Source organism: Leptonychotes weddellii, chromosome 15, assembly GCF_054177405.1.
Source record: "Leptonychotes weddellii isolate Sample4059 chromosome 15, ASM5417740v2, whole genome shotgun sequence".
In the NCBI taxonomy this organism is placed as follows: domain Eukaryota; kingdom Metazoa; phylum Chordata; class Mammalia; order Carnivora; family Phocidae; genus Leptonychotes; species Leptonychotes weddellii.
The window spans coordinates 28,602,803-28,627,962 of record NC_138383.1 but is presented as its reverse complement, the minus strand read 5'-3'; the positions used below and the strand labels follow the sequence as shown (position 1 = coordinate 28,627,962).

General features: G+C 45.6%; 1 protein-coding gene across 4 annotated transcripts in view; it reads right to left on the bottom strand.

Annotated features, from left to right (window-relative positions):
- The window catches only part of YPEL2 (yippee like 2), a 95,411-nt gene extending 76,708 nt beyond the window's left edge, over nucleotides 1-18,703 (bottom strand). For all 4 annotated transcript variants that reach the window (XR_014140687.1, XR_014140688.1, XM_081806059.1 and 1 more), the window contains exon 1: nucleotides 18,540-18,703. The gene's annotated coding sequence lies outside the window, so the exon portion shown is untranslated. The remainder of the gene's footprint in view (nucleotides 1-18,539) is intronic.
- Between the last annotated feature and the right edge of the window lie 6,457 nt (nucleotides 18,704-25,160).

Here is a 25,160-nt window from a genome sequence, read left to right as displayed (position 1 = left end):
AACATCTCTCCTGCCACTGCCTCAGCAATTTTATTCTACTGGGAACCAAGGACACTGAGAAAGTGGGTGGTTTCCGGGTTATGTCCAAGTAAAGTTCCGAGGGCAAAGCCCCAAGGTCCAATGCACACTCCGCTTCTCTGGATCCCCTGACTGAAGCTTCTGGACCTACCTATGCCCTGCGCTTCACTAATAGGGGTGGTGTTCCCACTTGCCTACCTCCCAGGAGAGTCATAGTGTTAATTCATGCCTGCATCATGCCTTTTTTTTTTTCAAAGATTTTATTTATTTATTTGACAGAGAGAGACACAGCGAGAGAGGGGAACACAAGCAGAGGGAGTGGGAGAGGGAGAAGCAGGCTTCCCGCGGAGCAGGGAGCCTGATACGGGGCTCGATCCCAGGACCCTGGGATCATGACCTGAGCCGAAGGCAGATGCTTAACGAATGAGCCACCCAGGTGCCCCCCCTGCATCATGCTTTAAAGATAAAATTATTTAGAGAGACAGGGGAGGAAGACAAATAAAATCAGATCTTTGCGGTATTATGTCTGGGATCCATCTGGATGTTTAGAGAAAGCTGTAAATCATAGTTCTCTTTTTCCTCTAAACCTTACTAACCAGATCTTTCCAAAGGGATGCTGTCCTCCTCCCTGACATCCTTCCCACCACAGCAGTCACTGAAAGTCACTGTACCCCTGGCACTCTGTACATCCTCCTGAGTGGCCAACCGCACTGCCCAGCACTAGGCTGAAGGACAACAGTGGTCACTACTCTCACCCTGCATGTCCCTTGTGCGGTCCTGAACCATGCAGGGCTCCATGTTCAGGGTGACCAATTACACATGAGATGTCCAACTGTAGAAGGAATTCAGATCTACAAGGGCCCAGGTATAGTGTCTTCCCTGCTTGGTCCACCCACCACTATTTTTAAAAATGTGGAATCAGGTGACACTGAACATTATAGAAATACTTGGAAGAATATGGAGGTGAGAACTGGTTTCCCCAGCTTTGCCTCGGAGTTAGGCCAGGCCATAACAGGGGATGAACAAGGAAGACACATGACCCCTTGGATCCGGAGCCCCTCCTTCTCACCCAGGACATCCTCTGATAGAAGGTAAGGTGAGTGTGGTCAAAACAAAAGCCCATGGTAGATCAATGGTGTCAGGTGTTGAGGGTGTTGAGCTGTCAGAGGTGGTAGAAAGAGCCAAGTACCCTGCCTGAGGTTTCCTGAAATACCCTTGAACTTTCCAATACCCGTGTTTTACTCTCAGGAAGGGCAGTATCTCCAGGAAAGGAAGGGGTGGTAGGTCAGGGTAAGGAATAGGAAAGACAGGCAGGGAAACGAGCTAGAGGCTTGCCCCAGGCCAGCTTCTGAAGTCCACAGCCTTCACTGCCCAGTGGGAAGCACTCAGAGTACGGGTCCCATCGGTGTTATACAAACACTGAAGGAAGAAAAGGAAACAACGAGCCCTGGCTGCCAGTCTGGGTTTACAGAGCAGCCAGAGTCTGTTTTCTTATACATGCAGACAGCTTCTAAATTATGCATTTCCCCAGAGTAGAATTATTTCTTCTCTCACTTCTCTTCTGTAGGAAACCAAAAAAAAAAAAAAAAGTTTGCAGGCAGGGGTTTCTGGTTATGCTCAGCTTCAAATCTGAATTCCAAAACTTGTTCAAAGCTACCTTCTGAGGAGTAAGCATTTATGGTCTGTACTAAATGTGAACATGTCACACACAAACACATACCCATGCACACACTCATCACACACCACAGCTCTGAACTTAAAAAGGTAAGAGAAGAATCGACCCCATAAGCAACATCCCAGGCTGCTGGGTGCTGGAGAAACCCCGGAGAGCCTAGCCTGCTGACATGAGACTCTGCTGCAACAGGGTCACTCTGCTCCTCTCCCTCTCTCACAGGAATTCACAGGCAACCAAAATGGGACTCCTTCCCTGAGAAGCAAGGAAAGAAAAAGTGGCTTGATGAAATATGCATCTTGTCCAACCACAACAGGGCAAGCTGGAAGAATGAGAGGGGTCAGTAGAAAGCAAGCTGAAGCAGAATCAAGAGAGGATCGTTGTGCCTGAGAACAAAGAGAGTAGGCTGTCACAGAAACGAGGTGACAGCTAGGTCCAAAAAATAATCACCTGTTACTGTCTTCTTCCCTCCTAAGGGAAAATTTTAAAAGCGGCTTCTTTGAGTCAGTTCTTAGGAAGGAAGGTAAAATAGATGGATTTAATCTTTATTTTTTTAATTTTTTAAAAAGATTTCATTTTTAAAGATTTTATTTATTTGTCAGAAAGAGAGAAAGAGAGAGCACAAGCAGGGGGAGGGGCAGAGGGAAAGGCAGGCTTCCTGCTGAGCAAGGAGCCTGATGTGGAATTCGATCCCAGGACCCTGGGATCATGACCCGAGCTGAAGCTTAACCGACTGAGCCACCAGGCGTCCCTTTTATTTTATTTATTTATTTATTTATTTATTTATTTATTTATTTGAGAGGGAGAAAGAGAGCAAGAGAGCAAGAGCATGCGGAGGGGCAGAAGGTGAGGGACAAGCAGGTTCCCTGCGGAGCAGGCCCTGAGAGCATGACCTGAGCCTGAAGAAGTCAGATGCTTGACCAACTGAACCACCCAGGTACCCCTAAGTTTTTTTTTCTTTAAAGGAAGGAACGAAGGATATGGGGCTGCATTGATTTCTGGACTTCGGTACTTGTAATGGGGCCACATAGGCTCCATGGGGCTTCATGAGTCCAACTCGTGGAGTCCAACATACTGTGGAGTCCAAATTGATTTCCAACAATAATCAAATGAGCCCGATATTTAAAAGCCTCAGGGAACATGTACAAATTAAACACCATTTTAAGTGAAGCAACAATCCATCACAGTGGAAATTAAAGGAAGATTTGCTACCACCCCCAGCTGGCTCCTGCTGATCAGCATGGAAAGAAAAGATGTGAACTATTATGATTAAAAACAAACGCCTCAGATACTGCACTTCAAGAGCCAAAAGCATAGGGAGCACACAGCGAACCTGGCTGTCTCACCTGACAGGCCTTTTCCACAATGAGCCACAATGGCAGCCCGAACCCAAAGGAGAAACTTCTGCATGTCCCCAGGATGGAGGGGTAGGAGGTACGGATGCTCCAGGTAAGCCATGAAGGAACTGGATGAATGAGGTGGGAGACAAGGGGCCACAGAAACTGACAAGGTTGGGGGGGCGCCTGGGTGGCTCAGTTGTTAAGTATCTGCCTTCGGCTCAGGTCATGATCCCAGAGTCCTGGGACTGAGCCCCGCATTGGGCTCCCTGCTTCATGGGGAGTCTGCTTCTCCCTCTCCCACTCCCCCTGCTTGCGTTCCTTCTCTCACTGTGTCTCTGTCAAATAAATAAATAAAATCTTAAAAAAAAAAAAAAGGAGATGGGTTCTAGAACCTTACTCATGGGTTTCAAATCTCAGTTTTATCCTATACAAGCTGTGTGACCTTGGGCAAGTTTATTTAACCTCTCTGAACCATGATTTCCTCATTAGAAAATAGGAATAATAATATCAACCTCATAAGGCTCTGTGAGGATTAACTAAACTAATACTCAGCATGTGCACCTGGTATGTAGTTAAGTGCACAAACAAGTTCCAAGTGTGTATTACCACTGACATCCATCTACCATCAACACCCACGAATTGCTTCAGAGTCTTCTCTATCACTTCATACTCTACACTCCCATTTTTTAAACTGACATTTAAGGGTCTACCATGTGCCAGGGACTCTCCTAAGTGCTCCCATTTGGCAACCAAATTCTTTTAGTTCCCCCTAACACACCATGCTTTATACACCCTTGCACGGTTTTGCTGATGCCATTCCCTCAGCCTGAGGCATCCTTCCGATTTCTCCTCACCAGACCTTTTATTTATTTTTTTTAAGATTTTTATTTTATTTTATTTATTTGACAGAGAGAGAGCACAAGCAGGGGGAACAGCAGAGGGAGAGGGCACCCCTCACTAGGCCCTTTAACTTGTCCATTAAGACTCAGCTCAGGGTGAGTCTGGGTGGCTCAGTCAGTTAAACGTCTGCCTTCGGCTCAGGTCATGATCCCAGGGTCCTGGGATCGCGCCCCACATCGGGCTCCCCACTTGGCAGGGAGTCTGCTTCTCCCTCACTCTCTCCCCCTCCCCCTCAAATAAATAAATTTTTTAAAAATCTTAAAAAAAAAGATTCAGCTCAAATGCCACCTCCACATGGGGCTTATTGGTCCTTCCTCTGGGCTCACTTTTATCTGAACACTTATCAAAACGAAAATTATCCTTTTCTGCCTCTCTATCCTCTACTAGAGTTAAGCTCCAAGAGTAGGGACCACATTCTCGCACTCCCTGGACTCAGCAGCACACAGCACACAGCCCACAGCAGCAGCTATTACTGAACTAAACTCCCTCTGCGTCCCATCGGGCTGCTGACTAGACCAATCCACCCACCTGTGTGGGTAGCAGACATAATTGACGCCCCTCCTTTCCCCCTCCAAGTAATGAGGTAGGAGGCAAAATTACTCTGGGTCCCCAAGGCCCATGAAATACTATTCTCCCCTGACTGCCCCCACTCAGACCCTGTGCTGAGATGCCCAGAACTATGGTTCTTCTGGGCTACAGATGTTCTAAGTCCTGGGTGTTAACCAAAGGCCTGTCATCGACATCCAGGTTCATTCTTTGCCTTTGTGGGGCCTAGGTTACATATATACATGTATCGGGAAAGGGAGAAGTCCTGATTAGAGGCAATAAAAGGCGGCAGTGGAAAAGGACCAGGTGAGCCATTTCTAGAACTGGGAGGCAGAAAAAAGAGACAATGTCTGTGGAAGGCCTCTATCCAAGGAGGAAGGTCCTCCTTCCCCATTCCTAATCTCACCAGAATCCTGAACCCAGACCAGGGAGCGGAGAGACCCAGTCTCCCTGGACCATCAAGTAAGTGGCTGGAGGTGTAGTCCACTCTAAGGGCTTACAGGATGAAGAGGCCAATGGACCTGGGTCCAGTTTCGGTTTTTCTCACGCACTAGCCGCATCACCACTGGGCAAGTTGCCTGAAAAGGAATAACAACACTGCCTACCTCGCAGAGGAGACAAAAGAATCAAATGAGATATTGCGAGTGGAGCATTCAGCACAGCACCTCACACCTGAGTTAGCATTCAATAACCCTGATTAGCTATAATCGTCCCCACCAGCAAGGGAGAAAAAGTGCGGGAACTGTTCCTATTCACAAGACCCCAACGAGCAGCGTTCCTGTCCCCCACGTTGACTCATGGTGGTCAGAGAGTTAGGACCTCAATTAATCCACTTAAAGGTACACTGTGGTTTAAAAGCAGTTTCTTGTGGCTTAGCTGGGGATCTGACATTATTGCTGTATCATTCCGAACAGATCACCCTCCCTCACTTAGTGCGGTGGAAAAGTTACCTCTGCAGCAGCCCACACTGACTCCACTACTCCCAGGATGGGGCCACTACTGAAAACTTTACTGAAATGCCCCTATTATGACTACCACAGAGCTGATGAGCAAGGCCCATAGGAAAATCACTGTCATCACTTCACAGTTACCCACTGTATAGCACCGGACCCAGGTGGCACTTCAGTTTCATCCAGATAATAAAAGCCAGCTTTCATAGTCAAGGATCCACTCTCTTTCATAAACAAAGCCAACCATTCAGCTCTACCCTAGACACAGGGCCTAGTCTTGATTTCACAGGGATTATCTGTCAGATGATAATCCTACATGAGCTCTAGGATTCCTTCGGCTCTTAAAGTCCTGATTCCATGTTGTAATGATGTCTCTGCCAGCCGAATCCCGCCCGAGAGCACAGTATCCACCCACCATCCTTCACTGTGGTAAGACCTGGATTTCAGTGAGGTCACAGAACATTCAGTCGTGCAGAGTCCACTCAGAAATGGCTGCTGGACAGTGCCTTTGCAACATCTGTTAGCAGACCAATATATTACCACATGGCCCTTAGTCCAGCATGAGGCCTGCATCTGTTAGAACATCTGCATAGAGAAGAGGTGGTTCCCCTTGAACATCCTGACACTTGCACGTAATTCACTAGATATTAGAAGTAGCTGTTACTAGCTGGCTATGAAGAGATCAGATATTACTTTGGGTTGTTTCTACAATTTCAATAAATAATGATGTAAAAAAGCCCAAACGATCTGTCTGAAGATTCATTTCCAAGGACACTTGACTGAAGTTCATCAATGGCTTCCTTCTTTTTCTTATACATCTCCCAACTCCAAAAATGATTTAAGGTAACTTACAAAAACATAAACAATACTTTTTTTTTGTCTTCCTCAATTTCTTTCATAGTGTCTCTCTTTATTTTTTTTAAATTTAATTTTATTATGTTATGTTAGTCACTATACAATACATCATTAGTTTTTGATGTAGTGATCCACGCTTCATTGTTTTAAAATAGATGAAGAAATTAGGGTAAGAAAAATGGAAGAACACAAGGAGAGTTACGACAGAGAAATGCATGCTATTAAGTTGCTAAATATTTACTGAATTTCAGTTGCATATTTGGCTTTGAGCTCCCCAGTAAGCAAGGCAGAAAAGAAAATGAGTAGTTATAAGGTTTATAGTTTCTGTAAATTTTGGTTGTTCAAGCTACAGGTTTTCTAAGAGACATTTCTTCTGTGGATGGTTGCAGAGGAGATGATGAGCAGTGAACTCAGTGGACGAGATCCTCAGCACACACCAATAGCTCCTACGATAAAACTCTTGCAAGACTGTTTCTTAGAGGTTCCTCCATGAAAATGCACAGCATAACAGTAAAGGGCAATTCAGTAAAAGGGATTCTACATGGGGGTCAAATCAGGGCAGCCCAAGAACATGGCTTTCTGATGATCTGGCTGGATCCAGTGATACAGACTCTCCAGAGGAATGGAAGAGCTACAGAGCCTTCTGGCAAAGCTCCATGAATATATCATTTATCACAACCAGGCTTTTGAGTTACAAAAACATGGGCAGCCTCCAACATGCCAAGTCCAAACACTAATATATTTGAATGCTAACACTATTTGGCCCTGGTGTTGCATTCAAGTTAGTTCTCTTGTGGTTAGTTCAGCCTACTTTTCCCTTAAACTCTCCCCTTCTGCACCTCATCATGCCTCTCCTGCTTCTCTCTCTCTCAGGGTGTCCATCTCCCTGGCTGCTCTTCCTCCTCCTCCTTGGAGGTGCTTCTACCATGTGCCTGACTGCCTGCTCCCCATGGACACCCTCATCCACACCCAAGTCTTCTAAACCTCTGCCTCCTGCCCCTGAAGCCTGGATCCCTTTCTAAAAAAGGCCTCTCTAACTGGCTCCTAGGAAGGCACTTCAAACCAAATGCATCCAAAGCCAGCACCATCTTTCCCCTTCCCCTGGCTCCTACCACCTTCACCCTGATTCTGAAGGCCCAGTTGCCAAAGCAGTCCAGACTCTACTCTCTCTCGCCCTTCTATGTCATACTCCATCGGTCTCCTAGACAGTTGGTTCTGGCGCTGTTATCCAGTCTCCCATAGCCATCTTCACAGCCACAGCCAGCAGCACTGGGTGGGCCCTACCCTCCCTCATCCTGAACTCACGTGACAGCTTCCTAAACTGGTCTCCCTGACTCAGCTCTTACCTCTCCAGCCCATTCTAGAATTCTATTTATACAGCACAATCTGATCACATCTCTCATGTTTCAAAACCTCCAGTGGTTTCCTAGCAGCCTACAGGACAAGGTCCAACCCCTCGGGTGGCACCAAGGAACTGGGCTGATTCTCCTTATCCTCACCATCACCTTCCCACCTCACTCCAAACCTGTTTCCCCAGCAGACCAAGCTTGTTCACTACTTTTTCCCAAGTTGGTTCAGCCTCTTGCAAAGCCTTAACCTATCTTCACTGCCTGGTAAATGCCTGCTCATCCCTTAATACCCGAATAAGACCCTAAGCAGAGGCAGTGGCCCCCTTTGCCCAGCATGCAAAAAACTCTTTTCGCCTGAATGGTGCTCCACCACACTGTTCACGTATCTGTCTCCCAGACTGGGAGCTTCCTGCAGCTCAAGTCCAGTCTTTAATGCCACTTGGTTTCCCCAGGACTCCTAGTCTCAGGCACATCAGAGTCTCCCCCACCCCCCGGAGAGTCTTGATAAATGGTAATTAACTGAATAAAATGAGTGACCATCAGTGAAACGGTGCTGCCCTGTAAAGCTGATATTTTTAATCTTACTTAAACACTATCCAGGGCATTTAAAATATCTAATTCTGGCCATTACATGGGACTCGCACACCATTAATGCTCCACAAAGTTAAAAGGCTAACAAACTTCTGTGATGTCAACTTGCTTGGCCTGGCAGATGGAGCATGATGCTCAGGACTGTGGAGCCGTGGCTCCAAGGCGACGCCCGACAAGACCCTCCGATGCCTTTACCTGGGTGCTGTCTGATGGCAAGAAACATTTCTCATTCCACCTCCCCCGGCCCTTCACACCACCTCTGTGCCACTGGGCAGCTTCCCAAGGGACCCTCCCCAGACTGGCATAGACTTCTAACCCCTGGAGAAACCCTCAGACTTCCAACCCACGAAGCTTCTTTCTCCCAGGGTGGTCCCCACAAAACCCCCCGGGGCAGTCTGAGGAGAAGAGAAATGAACTGTCAGATTTGATTCAGGTCATCAAGAAAAGGGGTCCCTCGACCCTGCCTCTTGATTCCATGTTCAAAACAAGGCCAGATCTGCCCTTTTCCTCCAGCCCTCCCCCCCCCCCCAGAGACTGTCGCCCTCAGCATCAGTCCTTTGTTTTGTATTTGGCCAGGCTCAGAGAAGACAATGTTGGTGAAAACAAAATAAATACATTTTCCTCATGATCTGGGACCCAGAGAGGGACTGGGTCCATCACTCGGCCCCCAGACAGGGCTACACTTGAACTACAGTGTAAAACAGTCATTTAGAAGATCTCAACATTTTGGGGGCACCTGGGTGGCTTAGATGGTTAAGCATCTGCCTTCGGCTCAGGTCAGGATCTCCAAGTCCTGGGATGGAGCCCCGCATCGGGCTCTCTGATCAGCGGGGAGTCTGCTTCTCCCTCTCCCTCTGCCTGCAGCTCCCCCTGCTTGTGCTCTCTGTCAAATGAATAAATAAAATCTTAAAAAAAAAAAAAAAAGAAAGAAAAGAAAACAACATTTTGGAAAGTAGGGTAAGAGATGGTGGCCGACCTTTGGAAGTGACTTCACCAGGGAACCCTCCCCTTAGCCTCCACCAATGCCCACTACCCAGGTTCCTCTTCCATAGGCAGAGCACTCTTCACAGCTGCAGTTGTATTTTACTGGGGAGATCATTTGACTGTCGTCTGTAACTCACACTCTCAAAGATCAAATATTATTTACTGAGTAAATGAACGTCTCTGGACCCTGGGTACTGTGTGACCTTGATTTCTCTTTAACTGCTGCTCCCCCAGGGCACAGCTGGGGCCCCAATTAGTTACAAACCATCCATCCCCAATCTGCCAATACAATTCTGTTGTTCAGCTGTCAGCATGCCTTTGGTGTCCTCACTTTAATCTCCCAATTCAAATAAATCCAAAACTCTAGACTCTGACATCTGTGGCTGGGCTCCCTGTCTCTCCACAATTGCAATTTGGAAACTGAACTTTACTACTCGAGAGGGGAAAAAAAAGGGCAGAAGCACATTCAAAAGGATGCCTGTATGTCTAAAGTCCCAAGCATCACCAGCTCGAAGATGGATGTATTTTGTCCTAAGAATTATTAAATTGCCATCTAGTATTGCCACCTATTGAAGAAGAAAAGGAGGAGGGTGGGAGAGAGAAAGACTGATTCTAGAGCAGATTTCTAGATTTCTCCTGTTATGGGAATGGCAGATAGATTTTAGGAAGAATTATAACTTTTTTTCCTTTCAGGCCTGGCACATCAAGGGGCCCCATGCACATTGCCAGTGCAGCTTTTTCATATAACTTAAGAAACATCCACAAAGCTAGCTGTTTATGGGTCAGTCTTCCCCCTAGATCGTGAGCCATTCCTGGCCGAAGACCACATCTGGTTAATCATCCTTCATACCCAGGCCAAAGCCTGGCTTGCACTAAGAGCTCAGAAAGGTTGGTCGAAGGAATGTGGGAAGTGAGGGGAGGAGGTAAAGAGGAGTCATCTGAGGCCCTGCAGCAACTGTCAGTAAACCTCCAGGACTCTACAGTTTATTAATTTCCTATCATGGTCCCATGAGGGGCCAAGTACTTGATATGCATTATCTCAATTAATCCTCACAACAACCCAGAGAGGCAGGCATTATTATGATTACCCTTGTTTGAATGATAAGGAAAAAAGCCAAGAAATTAAACATTTTGCCCAAGATCACTCCACTAGAACCAGAACCAGGATGTGAATCCTCAGACAACCCCTACCCCCACCCCCCGTGGATCCTTCAACCCAGACAAGCCAGAGAAGAGTCTGAAGATGGGCATCCTTGGTCCTTGAGCCCTTTAGAGCAACAAGCAGAATATCTTCAACTAATTATAATGCAAACAAAAATGTCAAGTTCTCTTAAAACATCTTCAAACTCTCAGGGTTGGCTCACTGCTTCAACTTTTAATTACAGAAATACGAGAAAACAAAGGAGGGAAGGGAATAACCTCAACCAGAAGGTAGGACAACAGATTAGGCACAAGAAAAAGCCAGTTTTCGGTTCCTGTCGTATCTTCCCGCTAAGGGGTTTTTAGCTTTAAGGCGGCAGTCATATATAGGGATAGTTTGTTTCCTTTAGGATTTGAGGGAAAAAGGAAGAATCATGTAAGCAAAACTAACCAAAAGCCCTATTTAGTTTGCATTTATACATAGTACACCTTTATACCATTAATACAAAGAAAAGAATTCATTTCTACTTTATGGTCTATTTGGCCGTGGATCAATTTAGGGAGGGACCCCCAACAGACAAAAGACCAAAGTAGTAAAAGAAGAGATAAACAGGAGGCAAATATAATGGATGACACATGCAGGAGGAATACAAACGAGAAGAAAAGGAAGTGGCAAAAATACAGTGAGGGAAAGGAGGCCAAAGGTCATAGATGCTTAGTAGCTGGTTCTACTAAGGAGATCAACTACCTCAGCGATTTCCAGACCTCAGACATGTACATTAGATAAACTTGGGAACATTTTTTTGCAGGGGGGTATTATTTGCTTGCTTTTATTCGATTCCCTAGCTGAAAATTTTCATTTTGTAGGCCTTTGGTTGGACTAGAAATTCTTACAGCAGTCTAAGATTTGAGAATCTCTAGGGATAGTCCCGTTTTTTGAGAATGCCTATTATCAACGTCAACTAACCATCATTCACAGACTTCTGTGAATGGAAGCAACAGTCCATTTCCATGGAGTTACTCTAAACTGTAGCAATAGTGGAGTGCCTGGCTGGCTCAGAAGAGCATGGGACTCTTGATCTCGGAGTCCTGGGTTCGAGCCCCATGTTGGGTGTAGAGATTGCTAAAAAAAATAAATAAATAAACTTTGGGGGAAAAAAATAAGTAAACTGTAGCAACAGCAGCCCAAGCAAAATCCCAATGTTCTCTTTCCAACATCTCATGTGCCTACTGAACATTCCCCATACATTATCATATCTCTGTGCCTTTGCACACTGTTCCCCCCTGGAGCCTTTCTGCACATTTAAGTCCTCATCATTCTTCACAGCTCCATCTCCAAAACGCCTACCCTTCTCCATAAGGACTTTAAGCTCTTTGTACCTTGGGGTGCCTGGGTGGCTCAGTCATTAAGCGCCTGCCTTCGGCTCAAGTCATGATCCCAGGGTCCTGGGATCCAGTCCCGTGTCGGGCTCCCTGCTCGGCGGGAAGCCTGTTTCTCCCTCTCCCTCTCCCCCTGATTGTGTTCCTGCTCTTGCTGTGTCTCTCTCTGTCAAATAAATAAAATCTTTAAAAACAAAAAAAACCCAACAACAACAAAAATAAACTCTTTGTACCTTATACTGTGGTTATTGACACATATGCCTTAACCACTCCTATTTGAGTATATGCTCTTAGGGGCAGGGGCCATATCTTAACCCATTTATCTCCCAAAGGTCTTATGTTACCTGTTGAATTATTATTAGCCAGGAAAATGAAGCGAAACCAAGGTTCATTTTCAGGCCAGAAGTTCCTCTTCTGTAGCTCAAAATTTTACTGACTCAGGCAGGATGTGCTCCAAGCTTATCCTCTCTTGCCCCAGGTACTCACAACCAGAACAGCATGGGAAAACAAAACAAATCATTGGGAAGGTCAATATTTCTTATGATTAAATTTCTTATCAGATAAAATAATGCCACTTTCTTCAGTAGAACCAAACTCAGCTCCTGTTCATGACCAGAAGACCCCGTTTGAGCCTCAGTGGCACCCATCTGCCATCTAGATATTGAGCCTTCCTTCCCTAGTAAGAAACAGACAAGGGAACTCCAGACACTAGAGACTAAGCTCATTCTGAGCTGGCAATCTAGTTTCAGATCAAAACCACTAAATCTGGACATACCACATTCTCAAGACCACAGGGGAAGGCTGTAGCTCAGGAAACAGGAGAGCACAGGGCTGCTGACCCAACCAGGAATGCGAGCGGTAGTGTTGTTACCTCACTAGCAGAATGTTCCTTTGCCTCGTCACAGAGAGGAGGTAGGCTTTGCCTAGGCTCAAGACATTATGGGTTATATGGGGTTTTATTCAGGAGTTGACATTATTCTAGAATGTACAGGAGTAGAAAGAACCCTGGGTCTCTGTTTTGCCTTAATTAGCTCTGTCTTAAGCAAGTTCTTTTGCCTACTTAGCCTCAACGTTTATATCTCTAAAAAGTAAAATCTGAAATGATTTTAAAATCCAAATCAGCATCTACCCAATTAAAAAGGAATTATAAATCACTAACCTGAAATTAGAGAAAATAGAAATTACAAGGAAAAAATTAGGATGAGGGGCCCTAAAGTTACTCAAGTCAGGCCACAGATTTGGCTCTCTGCTTCCTGGCACATGGAAAGCAAAGCAAAAGAGAGAAACATGATCAGTTATACATTTCCAATTGTCCACAAAGAAATATCATGCCCGTTCCTCAGGAGAGGCAAAGCTTTTTCTGGCACTTGTCCCTGAAAGAAATTTCTCCTATTAACTACTTAAAGGGGATACTAAGTGAAATTGTAGCTTAAGGCCGCAGCAAACATCAACCCTTAACGAGAAATGTAGTAGTGTTATAAAGCTGTTTCGGACTGTGTCCCTCCGAGAAAGCAAAAGGCAGGACACCAAAGTTCATCTCAGTGAAAATAATTCTGGAGGGGCTGAGGTAATATGGCCCAAATATGCAGCTTTCAGTCAGCCCAGCTTAATCCAAGGATAAAACTAAGAATGGCCAGAGGAACAGGTAGACAACATGTCCTTCCAAAAACTTCCACGACTTCTTCCACATGGGTGTTATCAAAAGTTGGGAGGCAATGTGCGATTAGATGATTCCTAACTTCCACTCTAGTCCTGAGAGATCTAAGTGACATGTTTGGTCTTCATTTACTGGCACTAATTTAAGATCTGGTGGTTTTCTCCCTCTTATTGCACACTCCCAAATCAATGGGTTGGGAATTCCTGCCAAAGAGAGGAGGGAAATCTAACTATTAGTATGAGTGTTATTATTAAAAGCTAACAGCAGGGAGCCTGGGTGGCTCGGTTGGTTAAGTGTGGGACTCTTGGTTTCAGCTCGGTCACGATCTCAGGGTCATGAGATCGAAACCCAAGTCAGGCTGAGCGCGTTGGCTGAAGTCGGCTTGAGATTCTCTCCCTCTGTCCCTCTTTCCCTCCAGCACTCACTCTTTCTCTCCATTTCTCTCTAAAATAAATAAATAAAAGCTAACAGCAAGTGCTTATGTGCCAGGCTCTCTGCCTGGTTTCCTATACATCCTCTCATTTTGTCTTCCCATCAATTCTGTGTGATGGAAACTATTATTAGTCCTATTTTACAAATAAAGAGAATTTTAGCAAATTGCCCAAGGTCACAGAGCTAATTATCCAGATCTTTCTGGTTCCAAAGCCCAGGTTCTTAGCCCCACTTATAGTGCCTCCTAGTATTAATGAAATGTGATTACTGGTAGAAATGACTTGTTTGTCAGGAGAACAGTGAAAACAAAATAAAGCTACTGGGGGAGGCAAGGTTGTTTATTAACAACAAAATGGCAGTGGAACTTTTAGAGATCTATTAAAAAGTATAAAAGGGTGAAAAATATTGTGAAAAGCGGAAATCCTGAAATAAATTCCAAGGGAACACTATCACACCCCAGGAAAAGGGAGAGAAAAATTCTTTTCCTCTTCTCTTGAAAATAAAACTATTATTTCCTACTCTTAAGAGACTCAAAACCTTGGCTCTCTTTAGTCATTCATTCATTGCACCAACGGGTAGCTATTTATCCAGAGCTACTCATTCCAGGTACTGTCAGCTGGGAGCAAGACAGAAGCTCCAAAGCTTCCAATCTAGCCATCAAGTACAAAATGTATTTCCAGATGGTATTAAAGTGCCTTGAAAAAAAAATAAAGTTAAGGGGATTAAGAGAGGCTGAGAGACAGGGAAGGGAGGAGCTGTTCTAGATAACTGGTCTGAGAGGGGCTCTCTGAGATGCAAGTGAGAGAGCCAATCATGTAAAAATTTGGAGAATGGCATTCTGGAAAGAGTAACTACGAGTAGAAAGACCCAATGACAGAAACAAACCTTCAACATTTCAGAAACCTGAGGAAAGCTGGCCCACTTGGAGCAGACTGAAGCAAAGTGGACCAGGTAAGGACCTGTGGGAGAGGAGGGAGAGGCTGGGGGAAGGGGACAGGCTGTCCAATGCCCAAAGGGAAGGGAGTTGGATTATGTCTGAAGGGCAGTAGGAAGCCATTGGAAAACTTTAAACGGGAATAGCATAATCCAATTTATTTTAGACCCTAGGGGGGGATATTCCCAAATCTCAGGGAAATTCAGGTAGGTGTGGTCCTTTAAAGATGCAAGTCTCATCTTTTGCTAAGGAAAAAATCATTGAAAACTATCAACTCTAACAAAATACCTTTAGCCTGCAGGCCCTGGCTTTCCATAAATGGACGCTCAAGTTTAAAAAAAGAGGATTCCCTTTCCACAGCTTTAGACCCCCTTCCTGCTAAGGGAATTCAATTGTCAAGAGCACCTAGTGGTTTGTCAATGGACCCTAGGGAAACGCCAAGATAATTTACAAAGGAAAACAGATCCTGATCCTCCATTATAGTCCCACCTGGACATCTCTTCCCTCTACTTTTCTATACTAGGATATCCTATCCTTTGCCATCCATTTGTTGCTTTCTTTTTTATTACAGGCTCAAAGCTAAACATCTTAAATATGAGTGGCTTGACCAAACTGAACATTATTCATTTCAACAATCCTACAGTTAGTATTCCCATATAAAGCATACCCTTGGCAGGAAGGACCATTGTTGAATTTGAATTTGGACACAGTTCTATTTGAAGCTAAATGCAGCTTTGATTAACTCAAGGAAATTTCTTTTACCCACATGTTTGGACTCAATAAGAGGGAAACCTCTAACGCGTGGATGCATCAGGTGTGTGCATGTTTGTGCTTGAAGGTAGAGCTAGAGGTAACTAACAAGATTCACCTGCGCATAGGAGCCAAGCTGTCATCACAGGAAAAGAACCAGGGCTGAGGTAGGCAAGGAGGTCAGGGGAACTTGTGCCTTTTATTAACAACTGTTGACAGACAAACCCCTGACTCCCCCCATGCTCCCAAACAAAATCACCAGCCTGCCTGCCCTTCCCCCAGGCCACATGGCCTGGAATACCCGGCTATTAAACAACATCAACATTTTCTGCTGGCCAACTGTTAATACCCCAGGCATAGTAACTATGTCACTGCCTCAAAACTATCTGAATTTTAATGATTTTTATATTTTTATATTTTTATATGTTTTAATGATTTTAATAATCTATGAATAGTACAGCAGACTCACCAGCACTACTCACAAACCCCAATCCCACGCACCTAGAAACATCCAGCCATACAGCACACCGAACAGCAGCCCTCAAATGGACTGGGCAGGGTGGTGTGGGAGGGATGGGGGTCAAGGGATGGCCAACGCTTCACAGCAGCTAAAAGCAAACACCATACCCTTGGACTTTTCAAAGCCTAGGCTAGTGTGACTAGCAGATGAGTGATCTTGGGTTTGCATAGAGTAGGTCACATACATGACTAAGGCTTTGCATGCCTCATATCCAGTTAATGCCTTTCATTGTTCATTGCCCCCAATTCCCATTAGACCAGGGTTTCTTATTGACCACCTGCATCACAATCTCATGGTCCACTTAATAAAAATGCACCCCACTGAGAATAAACATCTCCAGAGTGGACTGACAGACTGCATTTTTGAACACTATTCAGATCATCTTTGTGCACATTCAAGTTTGAGAACCTCTACCCTGGAGCAATGTTTCTTAAACTGTGGGTCATCACCCAATCACCCATTTGGTCAAGAAATCACATTAACAGGCCATGACCAGCAGTTGGGTTGTTTGTTTTTAGTTAAGAAGAAAAAACTATGTAGAGAGCACACTGCAGGTAGCTACGGCAATTGTTTCCTGCAACTTATCACAGTTGTGGACCTCAGTGCACTGATGTAAAAGGTATTCCTTACTTTGGATCCCACTCAAAAGTTTTGAAACCACTCTCCTAGAGGGAAGAAGGAAAACAGTACTCTTGTGCATGATGTTTTATTTTCCATTTTCCACCCCTAACTCCAAGCTTTTTTATTTTAGTTCAAGCACAAGATACCAAGACAGATCCCAGAAATTCTATTATCAAATCCTAAACCAATAAGGCAAATAAGTTAAGGAGAGGTATGAGCCCACGGCCCCCACTCTTGCCTGAGACCCCTACGATGGAGCTGGGGATAAAGGATGGTGCCAAAGGGAAGTCTGCACAACTCTCCTCAGGCTGGACCTGTTTCTTGGTAAAGAGTTTATAGCCACTCTTATCACAGTTCAGAGGAATTAAAATGTTCTTCATCAGGGGCAAGACTCAGCCTTAGTGTAAGTGCTAAGGAAATGAAGAGAGGAATAGACAGAATTCAGATTCGGCCCACCTTCGCATCCTGTGGCAATGATGAAGTCAAAGGAAGGCTAGGGAGTGGTCATTCAAGCCCACTGATGACAAGGCCTGGAGTTCTCACAACCAGGAGAGTACTGAAGAGCATCAAGCATGTGAGGTCAAGTCCCTCCCCAGAGCCAGTGACAGGAGTTACCTCCAGCAAGTCACTTAACTTCTAAACCTCCTAAGTTCCTTGCTCTGCCCATGTTCTGTCACCAAATGGGGTACAGGGAAGCAAACAACTTTCCTGCTTGCCCAACGCTCTAGGACAGGGAACCCCATCTTGCTGGACCAGAAGAGAACAAGAAGAGAGGAAGGGCAAAGAAAAGATAAACCGCTAGGTATCTTGTTAGCGTTTAGATTCACCAGAAGCAAGGACTCACTTAAAAGAGCCTCATGACTCCAAGACAGAAAATTGACAAGAAGACCGAAAAAGCAAAAACCCCATCAAACCCAGGAGCAGTTTCGTGTGCCATTCATGGCGGTAGGACTGTGGGAGGGTCTGCAACTTGCGACAGAGACAAACGTAGGACACACTCGGCTTTTTAAGTGCTTGTAAGCTGAGAGTGAAGTCAGAGTGGCAGTCTCCTGGGTTTCGTCCAAAAGAACAGGTGGTTACCCCAACCCCCAACGGGAGAAAAGCCACCACTTGAGTCAAGACACCCAGAGGAGGTCAGCGGCCAAGGAGGGTGAACTTGAAGCAGTGAGAGATAGGGGCTGCCCCTCAGCGCCAGTTTCTCGGAGGTACTCGCTGGAGAGGCCCCTACATTCCGTCGGGCAGGAGAGAACTCGGCGCCCACCCCCTTGGCAAGGACAGTGGGGAGGCTCCGGGAAGCGGCCAGGCAGGAACTCGGCTGCGGTTACCTCGGCCCAGGGCCTGCCAAGCGCTCCTGGGAGTTTCGAGGGCTGCCAGTCCCCCACAGGCAGGGGCCCCGAAGGCGGCGCCCCCGGACCCAGTGTCTCCGGCGGAGACCCAGCGTCACCGGGTACAGAAAGCGCCCGAAGCAACCCCCCCGGACCCCGAACCCGCAGAAACTATGCTGAGAAGCAGCAGCGACCCGGTGTCCAAGTCCCATCCGCCAAACCACGCACCCTAGACTTGCCCGGCTCCTCGCACAACTCCCCGACCCCGACCCGGGCACCCGCGCCACCACAGGTCCCTCCGCAGGCAGCCGCCGGGGCCCGGCAGTGTTTGTAAACAAACCGGTCACGTGGCCCCGGCGGCCCGCTTCCCGCCCCCCTGCGCCCGCGGCCCCCACCGGGACCCCACGCCGGACCCCGCCTCGGCGGCGCGGCGCACAGGGCGCCGCGCGCTCCGCCGGGGCGGGAACGGCGGGGCTCAGGGACCGGTGCCCGGCGCTGGGTGCCAGGCGTCCGCGCTGACAGTGCGCCCCACGCCCACGCGCGCCCGGCCCGCGCCGCGCTCCAGGTTTGCCTACCCGGCTGCAGGCTGCCCCGTCCGGCCAGCGCTGGGCTCGGCTCCGCCGGGGTGCGCAGCAACGAAGGACCGCCCGGCTGGCTCCCGGGCTCCGGGCGCGCTCTTAAAGCCACAGTCTCCGCGACTGCCGCCGCCGCCACTCCGCATCCCTCCGGGTCGGGGCCGGGGGGCTGCCCTGTGACGGACGCGCGCCCGCGCCTATCCCCTCGCCTCAGCACATAGCAACACGCCGCGGGTTGGCTCGGCACGGCCGCAGCCCATCCGCCCCGAGCCAATCATCGAAGGACGGAACTCCGCCCCCCGCTTCCCCAACCTCCCCCCCCCCCACCCCTCTGCCCTGACCGGGCTGGGGTGCGGGGAGTACGCGAGTGCCGGGTCTGGCCCGCCACGGCTCAGCCGGCGGAGCTTGGCTAAGCAGGGCAACTGGCTGAAGGAACAGAGAGAAAGAGTGAGAGACAGAGTGATGAGGTTGGTTGGCTTTCAGTGCCTGGGAGGAGACCGTTTATTTGCGTTTGGGGTTCGTCCCCAGGTCAAGGCTGGAATTCCTAGAACCTAGGGTTAGGAGTGGGGAGGCTGTATAGTACTTAGACTTGTAGGGCCAAAACAGTAACTCCCTCCTTACACCTTAGCCATTTGTAACTCAAAGCCTAAGTTACCTGAAGAGGTCCTCAGGACCCGGGCCAGCTGAATTTAATAAGATAATGCCAAACCAGCCCAGGCCCTACTCAGAAGCGAGGCATTTCTCCACTTCTCTCTGTTCTGCCAGTAATTTCAGCGAGTTAAAAGTAGGAAAGATGTGGTAGGGGAATTGGAAGGCGCCCAGCTTCCTACTGCTGCTGATTTTCCAAAGCTTTTGAAGGGAAATGCGGATGGTTAGCCTAGAAAAGTAAGATGGTCAGTGACCAGAGGGGAGGAGCCCACTTTCTGGATCACTGCTTTTCAAGGAAGAGAAGGTTAAAAAATAAGCCCAGGCAGTCAGGAAATCCAGGAAGGGACCAGGTGGGTGGAGTGGGGCAGTCCCCCTGCAGGAAGACAGGTCAGTTTGAGAAAGAATGCTGGCAGGGCTGAGGGGAAGAGAGCAGCCCAGCCTTTTCACTTCACCACTAAGGTTCTGCAGTTCCTCAGAGAGTAGTAGGAAACCCCATGTTTTTTATTGAGCAGCTCTCAGGATGTGAAATGCCCCTGGAGGTACAGCTGACTCCACCCCTTTCCATATACTGGTTTGCACATAAACTGAGAATGTTACTGGGGTAGATCCCCAGATGGCTCTAACTTCACCTGCAACTGTATCCAACTGTCTTTAAAATATATCTGACTCAGATATACAGATGAATATATGTTGCATTCATATTGTGTTCGGTTAATATACCTTGCACTGTTGGATATGAATCCAGTCCTAATGTCAGTAAAATGTTTGTAAAAACAACAAAAATACACATTCTTTCATTCGATATTATCAGTCTCAAATTTGCTGTTTGGGTGTAAGCAGGAGCATCATATCACTGTTAACTGTTCACTTTTGACAAACTTGGAAAGTCTAAAGCTGAAAAGAAAAAAAAAGAAAGCTTTTCAGATAAGAATCATGAACAAGAAAGGTTTAACAATCCTTTATCTAAAATGTGATGGACTCTTTAGATTATCGAGAGGTTGATTTCTAGCCCTGATGTGCCTTCTGGGCAAATTTCTTCGTGTGTGTGTGTGTGTGTGTGTGTGTGTGTGTGTGTGTGTGTCTAGGACTTCGTTTTCACAGTTGAAAACAAGAAGATTGAGATAGCATGATCTCAAAAGTCCCTTCCCCTCCAAAATTGTAAGGAAGGCCAGGAAGTCAAACTTGTTACAACATTTCAGCAATATTCTCCTAGTGAATATTTGTGTTGCCAGATCAACACTCCCCAACAGTAGATGCTGCATTAGTCTAACACCCTCGGATACTCAGATGTTATGTAACAAGGTTGGTGGATACTGTTTTGTTTAAATAAAAGGTAACAACGTTAGCTAAGGAGGACAAGCCTGGTGCAGTGGTTCAGAGGGAGATCTGAGGACGCCTGCAGGCCTGCGGTGTGTATGCAGGAGACAGGAGAGGCGAACAGGATGGTAGGACCAGGAGACAATAGAGCCAGCCAGCCAGCCAGCCAAGGACAACAAAAAAATATTTAATAAGCCTGGTCATGCCTCCTCCCAGTCAAAAGGGCTAAGTATGGTGAGTTGCAAAGCATGAAGGCAGAAGTGGAACAAAGTAGTAGAAGCAACTTCTGTCTGAAAGCAAGCACCTCTAATTGCCCCTCAGTACCTACATTCTCAGTGCCTATTATGTGCAGAACTCCCTACTTGACTTGGATGATAGTATTCTGAAGAATCTACCGAGGAGAGAAGCTGGGGCCAATGGAGAGAGTGTCAGAATAGACAGATATATGTCCTGTAAGCCAAAAAACGAGATGGAGAGAATGTAGGGAAAGACATAAATTTGTTCAAATTTAGCCAGAGAGTTATTAAAAAAAAACAAAACAAAAAAAAAAAACAACCCTTGGTAGTAAAGGTTTGAGAGGTTCCTGGCCTCACAGACAGGTTATCAGCCTGGCTTTGTTAGTGGCCCAGTACATTTGTCTCCTCTGTGTGAGGCCAAAATCATTCATTCCCAAAGCCTTAACAGCCATTCTTTTCCAGCATCTTCTCTCCAATCCCATGTTCCCACTGTAGCCACATCCACATCGTAGCATTTGATATATTTACATCTTCCTTTCCCTCACCCCACATCAGTCCATCAGCAGGTCTTGTCAGCTCGACTTCAAAAATGTATATTTGCTCTGAACATGTCGGTCTCTGCTGCTATCACCTGGTTGGAGCTACCAACATCTCTTGCGTAGAGTAAGATGACCTCCCAACTGATCTCTCTACTTCCAGTCCATTCTCTACACTACACCAAATCGTACTCTTTCAAAACAAACTCCTTATGATGACCCATAAGGCCCTACTAACCAGGTCTGCCAACCTCCCTGGTCTTCCCTATCGCTCCTTTGATCATGCTGCTCCAGTCAAGCTGGCTGCCTTTCTTTTCCTCAAATACACCAGGCCTAAGCCTGTTACAGTATTTTTATTTGCTGTCCCCTCCACCTGAAAAACTTTGCCCCAGAAGGCTGCCTCCTTGCCACTTGGTTCCCAGGTCCAAAGCCTTCTCCAGAGAGGGCCCCCTGACTACCCAATCTTCATGCCTCCCCCCCAGGGTACTCTCTATCACATCTTCGCCCACCTTATTTTCATCATAACACGTATCACTCTCTGAAATTACTTTGTTCACGTATTTGTTTTCTGTTTCTGTCCCATCCAGCTCTAAAGTGTCAACTCCTTGAGAGCATCAGGGACCTTTATCTATCTTGATTCCTGTTGTTTTCCCCATGCCAAGAAGAGTATCTGACATTCAACCAATATTTGTTTGTTCAATAAATAAGTGAACAAATGAATGCATACGCCTACTGCCTCACACCCTGGACCCCACAGTTTCCTTCATTTGGGATGTTATTCTCTCCTTAACCCCCCACCTTCTCCCCTCTGCTTCTTCCTCTCATCATTCCATCTCAAAGCCTTTTGCTGAATGACTCAGGCCAAAAATCGGAGCAAATGTCACTTTTTTTTTTTAATATTTATTTGTCAGAGAGAGCACGAGCAGGGAGAGGGGCAGAGGGAGAAGCAGGCTCCACGTTGAGCCCCATGTGGGACTCAATCTCAGGACCCTGGGATCATGACCTGAGCTAAAGGCAGACGCTTAACCAACTGAGCCACCCAGGTGTCCGAGATCAAATGTCACTTCTTTGGAGGAGTTTCCCTTAACCTCCCTAGAAAAATTAATTTTTTTTCCTCAGTACCCTCATGGCACTTTCTTCACAGCGCTATTATATCACTCAACACTCTGCACTCCCTATTAGGAGTTATCAGTTATCCATCCTTCTTGCAGTCCCTCCTGGGCTGGAACCTTATCAGATGTCTTCGTGTTTTCAGCACCTGACACACGGTAGGCCTTCTCTCAAGGTTTATATCTGAATTGAATCCATTAGGGATCCAAGCAGGAACGGATAAGAGTATACTGATCAACAGATAGCAGTCCTACTTTGTAGTGTGACAACATTAAACCTGAAACTTCAAGGATATTCTATAATAAAAGGGGCAAGCTGCATTTTAAAAGCACAGTACAATAGAAAGTTTTTGGAGGCTAAAGGCTACAGGCTCTCACACTACCATATCACCTGGGAAAACATTCCCCTCAGCCTGTGTGGGGAGGGGAAGATGCTCCTCCCAGGCTTCATTGTACCCCTTCCTCCCCCAACAAGTAAAATCCCATGACATTACATCACAGAGGAGGGCCTGGTGCCATCTTCCTGTGGACAGATCATGGTAACAGTGCTTTGTTTCTTTATGTACAATAAATGCTTTCTCTGATCCTTATCCAAGTCCCTCATTTTCAGTCATGAAAGTGGCTGATTAAATGCTGTTCAGACTGTAAATGGGTAAGTGTTGAACCTAAGCCCTCCTGAATGTACTCTAACAAAACAGCCGCCATCATTTAGTGAGTACATATTGTGCACAGAGCAGTTTCTATTCTATCTAGTTATATTTAATCCTCAAAACAACCTGGAAGATAGGTAATTTTCTCTCTCTCTCTCTTTTTTAAAGCTGATCTTAACAGAATTTGAACCCTGATCTATCTGGCTCCAAAGTCCATTCACTTTCTTCTACGCCACCAAATAATAAAAATGCTTCTCTCCTCTCCTCTTCAAATATCTCAGTCACCTTTACAAGGAAACTCATCTGAACTATCAAACTATTGCACAAAGCAAAACCCTATGCCAAGCTAAAGGGCCTGGAAACAAGAGTTGTAAGGGCTTAACACTTCCATCTTAAAAACAAGAGTAACAATAATATTTATCTTGTTCTTCCTATGTTCTAGGAGCTGGTATAGACCACTTTACATGCATTGTTTCATTTAATCTAATCTTCACAACAACCTTATGGAGGAAGATACCGTAGTTCTCTATATCTTAAGCACAGTTCAAAATCCAAAAAGCTCTGAAAATCAAAAGTGAGTTTGACAGAGCTCATATGGCACAATAACAGAGCAGTAGTATTCAATAAGTAAAATCTGTAGGGTAAAAAAACATTTGACAGGATACATGCAATTATATTTTTCTTCCTTTATTTTCACAAGCTACTAATAGCACTCTCATTAAAGCTTCTTTTCATTCCCAGTCCTTCCCATGTGGGCTAGTCTCAATATTTGTCTAATCAATAGGTTGTATCTCCCAATTGGTTACAATACCACTGAGAATGTCTCTCTTCTGCATAATTTTTAACTTTCAACAAACTAATATAATAAACCATGGAAGACTTTCAAGAAAAAAAAAATTGATGCAGCTCATTTGATGGCAAACTTCAACTGACATGAGGTCATTAGTAGGCTTTATTAATCCCATCTATTATATTCATATGTTTCTTGTGGGAATATTAATGCTTGAGGAGTTCATGCTCCCTGGGGCTTTATGTGATATACACTATATGCACTGAAAGCCCCTAGAATTTAAAATATCTCTATCTTAGGGTTCCAGATATGGGATTGAGAACTATGTTATTATCCCTATTTAACAGATGAGTAAACTTAAGCTCAGAGATGTTAATTAATTTGCCCAAGGTCACACAGCTAGTAAAGAGCAGAGCTAGGATTAAAAATCTGTCTAAAACCGTAAAAACAAAATTTGGAACACATATGATGAATAAAGGCTCATTTTTCCAAAGGCAAAGATATGAAGTGACAATTCAATTCATGGTAGAGGAAAAAGAAATAACTTGTAAAAATATGAAGAAAATATTCAGTCATAGTAATAACAAGAAAAAATTTTAATTGAAATTATAATGAGGTGCTATTTTTATCCTATCAGACTGACAGGTAGTAAAATGTCTGATAACATTGTGTTGGAGAAGATATGAAGAAACAGCCATTCATATGTTGTTCACAGTGAGGTAAATTGGTATGATTTCTATGAAGGGCAATTTGGTAACCTCTCTCAAAAGTCAAAATTAATGTACTTAGGAATTTCACTTCGGGGGACTTATCCTTAAGATACACTCACACATGTGCACAAAAATGAATATAAAAGGATATTGTAGCATGGTTAGTATTAGCAAAAACTCTTTCTGGGGAATGTAACTTTGCAGTTGATGAAAGCCCAGACATTTTACGACTCTGTAAAACTGATAATGGGGGATGATTATTTCTTGTGTCCTGTGGAAGAAAACCTCAAAAATTATTTTTACCCTGTGGGCCATTAGCCAGTTTTGTATCAAAATTAACAATTTTAGGGGCACCTGAGAGGCTTGGTCAGTTAAGCATCTGACTCTTGATTTGAGCTCAGGTCATGGGTCCTGGGATCAGGTGCCACTTTGGGCTCCCTGCTCAGCAGGGAGTCTGTTTGAGGATTCTCTCCCTCTGGCCTTTCCCCTGCTTGCACTCTCTCTCTCTCTCTCAAATAAAATAAATCTTTTTTTAAATTAACAATTTTATTTCAGAATTTCTTTTTATACACTGACTACAGTTTTCAACTTTCAGATTCTGTTTTTCTTTTCCTTCTTTTTTTCT